The following is a 6,926-nucleotide window of genomic DNA, read 5'->3' as shown; positions in this document are numbered from 1 at the left end:
GTAACTATGCCACTGTTTCATCACACTCATAAGGGAATGCATTATCATTTATCTGGGGAGGCCGAGTGTTTCTCAGATAAGAGTTTCATGTTTTAGAAATGAGTGAGAAAGAGTGAAACCAAAAAGATTAGATGTAAGAATCATCTACACCCATTTTTCTGTGTCTGTCAGTGTGAAGTCAAAAGGTTAAATTGTTTAAACACACACATCCTGTTACGGCTCTATTCATCACAGGCTGGGAATTCTTTGGAAAAATATGATAGGTGAAATTCCCACGCTTTGGGCATCCTCTCCTTTTTGGCACGTTAAAGCTGTGGGCAGCTTTCCAGTGTGTTCCTGCTGGGCCACTGCAGTCCAGGTCTAAAGAGCTGAAGTCTCTGCGACTTCCAGTCATGACCCTTCGCACTTTGTTCGTACTATTGTTACGGGCAGGAAATTGCAAGGGGCCCTGCTCAGGTTTGGCATGGAACTTCAGAGCAGAATGTGCTAGTTCTTTAAAACAGTGAGTAACAGCAGCACCACCCTGAATGAAAGGAACCTTCCTTTTAAGCAAACTAATGAATAATGCTTTTAAAATTATATGCATTTTTAAATGACGTTTTACTGAATGATGTGAATGTGGGTCATAGTTGTGTACTGACCTGAGCACCCTTAGTTTGTCTTCTGATATGTGTTAACCTCCCTAAGGGCATTTTTCTGTACAACTGCAATTTATATGAACTGCTGGTGCTGTCTACTTTTTCCTCCGATTAGGAATTTTCTGCCTGGATTATACACTGCTGGCCATGTTAGTTAAAACTTGCTAGTACTGGGTTGAATCCCCTTTTCCTTCAGAACTACTTTATTTCTTCGTGGCAGATTCAACAAGGTGCTGGAAAGATTCCTTGGAGATTTTGGTGCATATTTACATGATAGCATCACACAACTGCTGCAGATTTCTCAGCTGCACATCAATGATAAGAATCTTCCATTCCACCACATCCCAAAAGTGCTCTGTTAGATTTAGATCTGTGACTGCGGAGGCCGTGAACTCATTTTCATGTTCAATAAAGTTTAATCTAATCTAATCTAAGAAACCTGTTTGATATGAAATGAACTTTGTGACATGGTGCATTATCCTACTGGAAGCAGCCATTAAGAAGATGGATACACTGTGGTTATAATGGGATGGACATGGTCAGCAGCAATAGTCAGATAGGCTGTGGCATTTTAATAATGCTCAGTTGGTACTAAGGAGCCCAACGTGTGCCAAGAAGATATCCCCCACACCATTACACCTCCAGCAGCCTGAACCACAGATACAAGGCAGGGATCCAAACTTAAGCCAAATTCAGATCCTACATCTAAATCTGAATGTCACAGGAGAATTCAAGACTCAGACCACACAACATTTTCACAAACTTCTGTTGTCCAATTTTGATGAGCCTCTCTGAATAGAATAGAATGCCTTTATTGTCATTATACAGGATGTACAATGAGATCGGAGGGGCACTCCTGTTCAGTGCCATGCAATAGAAAGTCAAACTTTCTAAAATAAAAATATAATAATCTAATATAATCTAAAAATATACAGAAATAAAACGGTATGTATAAAATATACAGAAAATAAACTGTAGCCTCAGTTTTCTGTTCTTACTTGACAGGAGTAGCACTCAGTATGGGCTTCTGCTGCTGTAGCCCATCTGCTTCAGTGTTTAATATGTTGCGCATTTAGAGATGCTCTTCTGTATACCCTGGTTGTGATGAGTGTTTATTTGAGTTACTGTTGCCTTCATATCAGCTTTAAGCAGTCTGACCACTCTTCTCTGACCTCTGACATTAACAAGGCATTTTCAATCAGAGAACTGCTGCTCACTGCATATTTTCTGTTTTTCAGATCATTCTCTGTAAGCCCTAGAGATGGCTCTGTGGGGAAAATCTCAGTAGATCAGCAGTTTCTGAAATACCCAGACCAGCCCATTTGGCACCAACAACCATGCCCCATTCAAAATCACTTAAATCACCCTTCTTCCTTATTCTGATGCTCAGTTTGAACTTCAGTGGGTTATCTTGACCTTGTCTGCATGCCTGAATGCACCGAGTTGCTGGCATGTGATTGCTGATTAGATATTTGCATTAACAAGCTGTTGAACAGGTGTACCTAGCAAAGTGGCTGGTGAGTGTAAACACACAGTAAATGGTGCTGGTGCTGTTTGTTGACATAAAATTTACCTCATGATAGTAGTGTGCAAACATATATAAACAAACTAAAGAGAGTCTTTTCTCGTGTTAAATTTAAAGTTGAGGCTCTACTTTTCACCACATATGAACTAATATAGACAGAAAAGAGTTCACTTTTTGACTGAAACATAATCCTTCACTCTTTACTGTGTTTTCCCCACAGTAAAAACCTTCTGATTTATGACTGCATAAAGCAGAAGATTTTAATAAAAGGTTAAATATGTATTAAAATGCACATGCACAACAGCTCAGTAGCTATAGGACTAGCTCTCAAGAGATGTGACAGTAATGGAGGGCGAAGTCCATTACATTTGTACTTGTGGTCAGGGGATGTTCAGTTTCTCTATTCATTATGTGGCACTCATTTGCAAAATAGCTGGGCTTTCGTGAGTGTGGATAATAATTTTTAGATGGTTGAACTTTGTCTAAAAGTGTTGCTGCACTTTATTTCAGCAAACGAATGAAACTGATAACACAAAGTACAGTAACAGAATCTGTATTTTTTACTTTTCTACAGACTCCACTTTCAAAATGTGGCACTTAACCACAAAGAAACAATGGCTGTTCACTGGTGGTTTCATTGGCCTCATGTTCAATTAGCCTGGTTCTGCAGGATGTTCTTTCTCCCTACTGTCACCAAACACTTCCTCACAGGGAATTGTTGGATCAGTGGGTTTCATTATATTAAATGTCTTGTGGCAATTGTTTCAGTACATATCATAAATACAGATTGTGACCACAGCCCTCTGTTACTGGTGTCCTGTGGTTGACTTGCTTTTGTTCCCATTCGGTTCTACTTTGTTATAATACCACTAAGACTTGACTGTGGAATATTCAGTAGCGAGGAAATTTCACCACTGGACTTATTGCACAGGTGGCATTCTGTCATGGTATCACACTGAAATGAAGCAGTCTGCATGCCTAATAATAATTCAATCATCTGGATGGGTGAGTGGATACTTTTGGCAATACAGTCTATAAGTTTTCTGTTACTTCAGTTGTTGTGTTAGATCTGGTGAGATTCCAACATTCCTGTGTTGCATAAGAGCGGTCCAAAGTCAAAAGTCTTATTTGTGTTCTGATTTTCACTGAGGTAGATCAGAACACACACACACACACACACAGCTGTGTCACATGCTTCTCCCAGTCTGCCAAGATACATTTGCCTTCTTCTCCCTCCTGACATGAAGTTTCCACTCTTAGTTAAATGTCATGGTCACTTTTCCTTCCTGCTTTGAGTGATGCTCGAGCTGTAATTCAATAGTGGTTTTAAGTCAGAAACAATGATCACTTTGCCCTTTTTTCTTCAGTGAAACAATATCATTTTTTTTTTAGCATACACTAAACAGCTAACATGCTGACCAACCGCACAACACAGCAGGATTAAAACTGACATGCTCCTCAGCGTCCAGCTGTTTTTCTCATTGTCTCGCTAATTTGAAGTGGTTTGCAGCAATTTATTAAAACTCGTGAAGCCAGTGTGTGTGGTTGAATCTTGTCTCTGTCTTTCTTGTTCTGTTTAGAGTAGTATGGTCAGCTCTGAAAACATCTAAACCCCTGGTTAGGTTGAAGAAAACTCCTCTAACTGTTGCTTTTCCTCTGCGTGTCCCCTAAGGAGGCCAGATAATGATACGCTGGGAGGGCAGATTGCAGGGTTTCCATCGGTCTGGAACTGTAAACACAGCAGAGAAGGCTCGTTAGGACATTCCAGAAAAGTCCTCAACTGGGGATTCTTGGAAGAGCGCTTCGGCTGTTTGCATTCTTGCTTTGGGACAGCAGTGCTAACAGAGTCTCCTGTGATCACAGCCTCCTCCTGAGTGAGAATTATATGGGGGAGAAAGAAGGGTAACAGATGCTGGGCATTCCTCTGCAAACTGTGAGCTGGCCATTGGTGACACGTGCTGCATCCAGTGAAAAATGCGGCACAGTTAATGTTTGTTCTTATTTGTTTGTCTAACTGTATACTGGATGGCATTTCATAAAAATAATATTTGTTCAACTCACTTAAAAATATACTGCTCATAAAAAATTAAAGGAACACTTTGAAAACACATCAGCTCTCAATGGGGAAAAAAATCATGCTAGCTATCTATGCTGATATGGACTGAATAATGTCTTAGGAATGAAAGGATACCACAACACAAAGCAATGTTTTCAGCCTTTTTTTTTCTTACCATCCAGTTTAATATCTATGTGGACAATGGATGCAACTTAATAATAAGTGGATAATTTTACCAATACAAAAGATGAATGGAGTCACTCATTGGTTAGTGAAGTCCCATTGGGAAGTCTCAAGCTGAGCATTTTTGCCATCTCAGTGTTTTGAATCTGAACATGACAAGTGAGGGATGTTATAGTTTCTGCGTCTCGGGGTACACTGGTGTCTGATTGGGTCTGAGTGTTGTGAATTTCATAATCACTGGACAGGTCCACGGATACACAATGTTGCAGTGCACTAATTCCTCTTTGGACCTACTTTAAGCAGAAAGCATAACAGGAGTGACTATTTGTGTTTAGTGCATACAGCGTCGTCCATGCTTTAGAAACTGAGGGCTGTCTACCAATTGGAAGGTCAGTAGTTCAAACCCTGACTCCTCCAGTTTAAGTCCTCAGTCCTGAGTTGCCCTCAATGTGTTCATCTGACCGTGTGTGTGTGTGAATGCTAAACAACGTGCTTAGGCATAGAACAAAAGAATTGTATGAATGTGTGTGTGACTCAGTTAATGAGATTTGTAGTAAAAAAAAAAAAAAATGCTTTGAGTGCTCAGAGTAGAAAAGCATTGTATAGAAACCAGTCTATTTTAGCAACTTGTCAATCACAAGGCAGGCTGGCCAGAAAGCATACACAGCTTATCATCCATTTTGACTCTAATGGGACCATAATGTATAATATTATGATGCATTCAGTATAATCTGAAATTAACAAGTGAAACCATGAACTCATTGGGAATTTATACAGTTTTACGCTTTTCTAAGATCAAGGGAATCAAAGAGTTGTTTTCTTATAGACTTCTATACAATCTGACTTTATTTTGAAACCAGAGTTGCCCCCTACTGGCCATTTAGAAAGGTTTTAGGCAAGTCTACATTAGCTTAACTTTTCTGACCTGGAAGCAACGTCTGTCTTTTATATACAGTCTGTAGGTTGACACTCCAAGTGATAACTTCAGGCTGCAGATCTGCAGTCCACAAACCAGTGGATGATGTCACAGTGTCTCCATCCATCTGCTATGCAGTCTCTGTCCACTTGATGAATGTATGTTAAATAATCAATCAGCACTTGAATGGGGATGTCTGGTGTTGAAGCTGTCTTCACCAAATAGTTTCTAATTGTAGCTTTTGGGAGTTTTAAAGCATTTCACATTATTTTATTTCACTTTCATATTTACTGATTGGGGATATGTTATTGAAAGCAAACAGGACTACAGTATGTAACATCTACAGAACTGTGACCATAAACGACATGAATTATACACTAAACGCTAAATCTCTATGCAACATTTAGCTAACATGTTAACCAATCAAGGCTGATGCAAAAGAGGAGAACAGTCAAAAAAGAGACTCGCAGGTGTCAGTTCAGCTCAAAGGTTAAGCAGTCGACTGTATGCAGTGACCTGGGTTTGACTGACCTGTGGCCCTTTGCTGAGTGTCTCTCCCTTTTCCTGTGCCCTCTTCACTGTACTACTTAAGAAAGGCAAAATTAAAAAAGAAAAGAAACTCCTGCAACTTGACCACTAACTACAAAATTAACATCAGTGAGCATGAGCTAATACTCATAGCAGGCTAAGTGTACAACTGTAGCAGCAACACTCATGAACAAAAGTGCAGAGACATAATAAGAAAAAGTGCTCCTCCTAAGTTCCTGCACAGGACTTTGATAACTCTGGAACAGTTAATGGCATGCTATTGCACTGATGCATGTGCCCAGTTAAAGTTCGAGACAGTCTGAACTGGATAGTGGCAGACATATCATCTTCTTTCGGCTGCTCCCTTTAGAGGTGGCCACAGCGAATCACCTGTCTCCATCTTACCCATGTTTCACCTTTCTCAATCACACCAACCTGCTGTATGTCCTTCTTCATCACATCCATATAGTACCTCCTCTGAGGTCTTCCTCTTTGCCTCCTGCCTGGCAGCTCCATAGCCAACATCCTTTGTTCAGTATATCCCAGTATATCCCTCCTTATGTCCACCTTGCCTCTCTAACTTTTGTTGGCCAACAGCATTGGAGGTAATGATTGTTCATCTGAGCCCCAACTGATTCAGTATGGAAATCTCATTCTTAATCATTTGTTTGATTTGGCAGAGATTTTATGCTGGATGCCCTTCCTGATGCAACCTTGGGTACTGGTGAGTACACTGGAGTACACAGCCAAGGGGGCCCACATGCCACCTTGACTGGATTAGTAGCTCAGTGGCAGGCATATCTACACAAAGCACACTCTCAACAAAAACACAACTTTAGTGTCATATGGTGCATTTGGAAAAATGGCAGGAGAAGTTAAAGGATTTGTTCCAAACGATTTCAAGCAAGTGCAACAGGATGGAGCAGCTGAGGATGTGTCACTATGTACATTATGTGGAGCATTTCAAGAAGCAGATATCTTTGAAGCTCATTCTCGAGTGTCATTCACAATTAGCTGTTATATAGTGCTAGTGATTCTTCCAGCTGAGTGATCACCAGGTTTAGTAACAAAAATCTGAAA

Source organism: Archocentrus centrarchus, chromosome 17 (genome assembly GCF_007364275.1).
Source record: "Archocentrus centrarchus isolate MPI-CPG fArcCen1 chromosome 17, fArcCen1, whole genome shotgun sequence".
NCBI lineage: Eukaryota > Metazoa > Chordata > Actinopteri > Cichliformes > Cichlidae > Archocentrus > Archocentrus centrarchus.
This window is presented reverse-complemented; position numbering follows the sequence as displayed.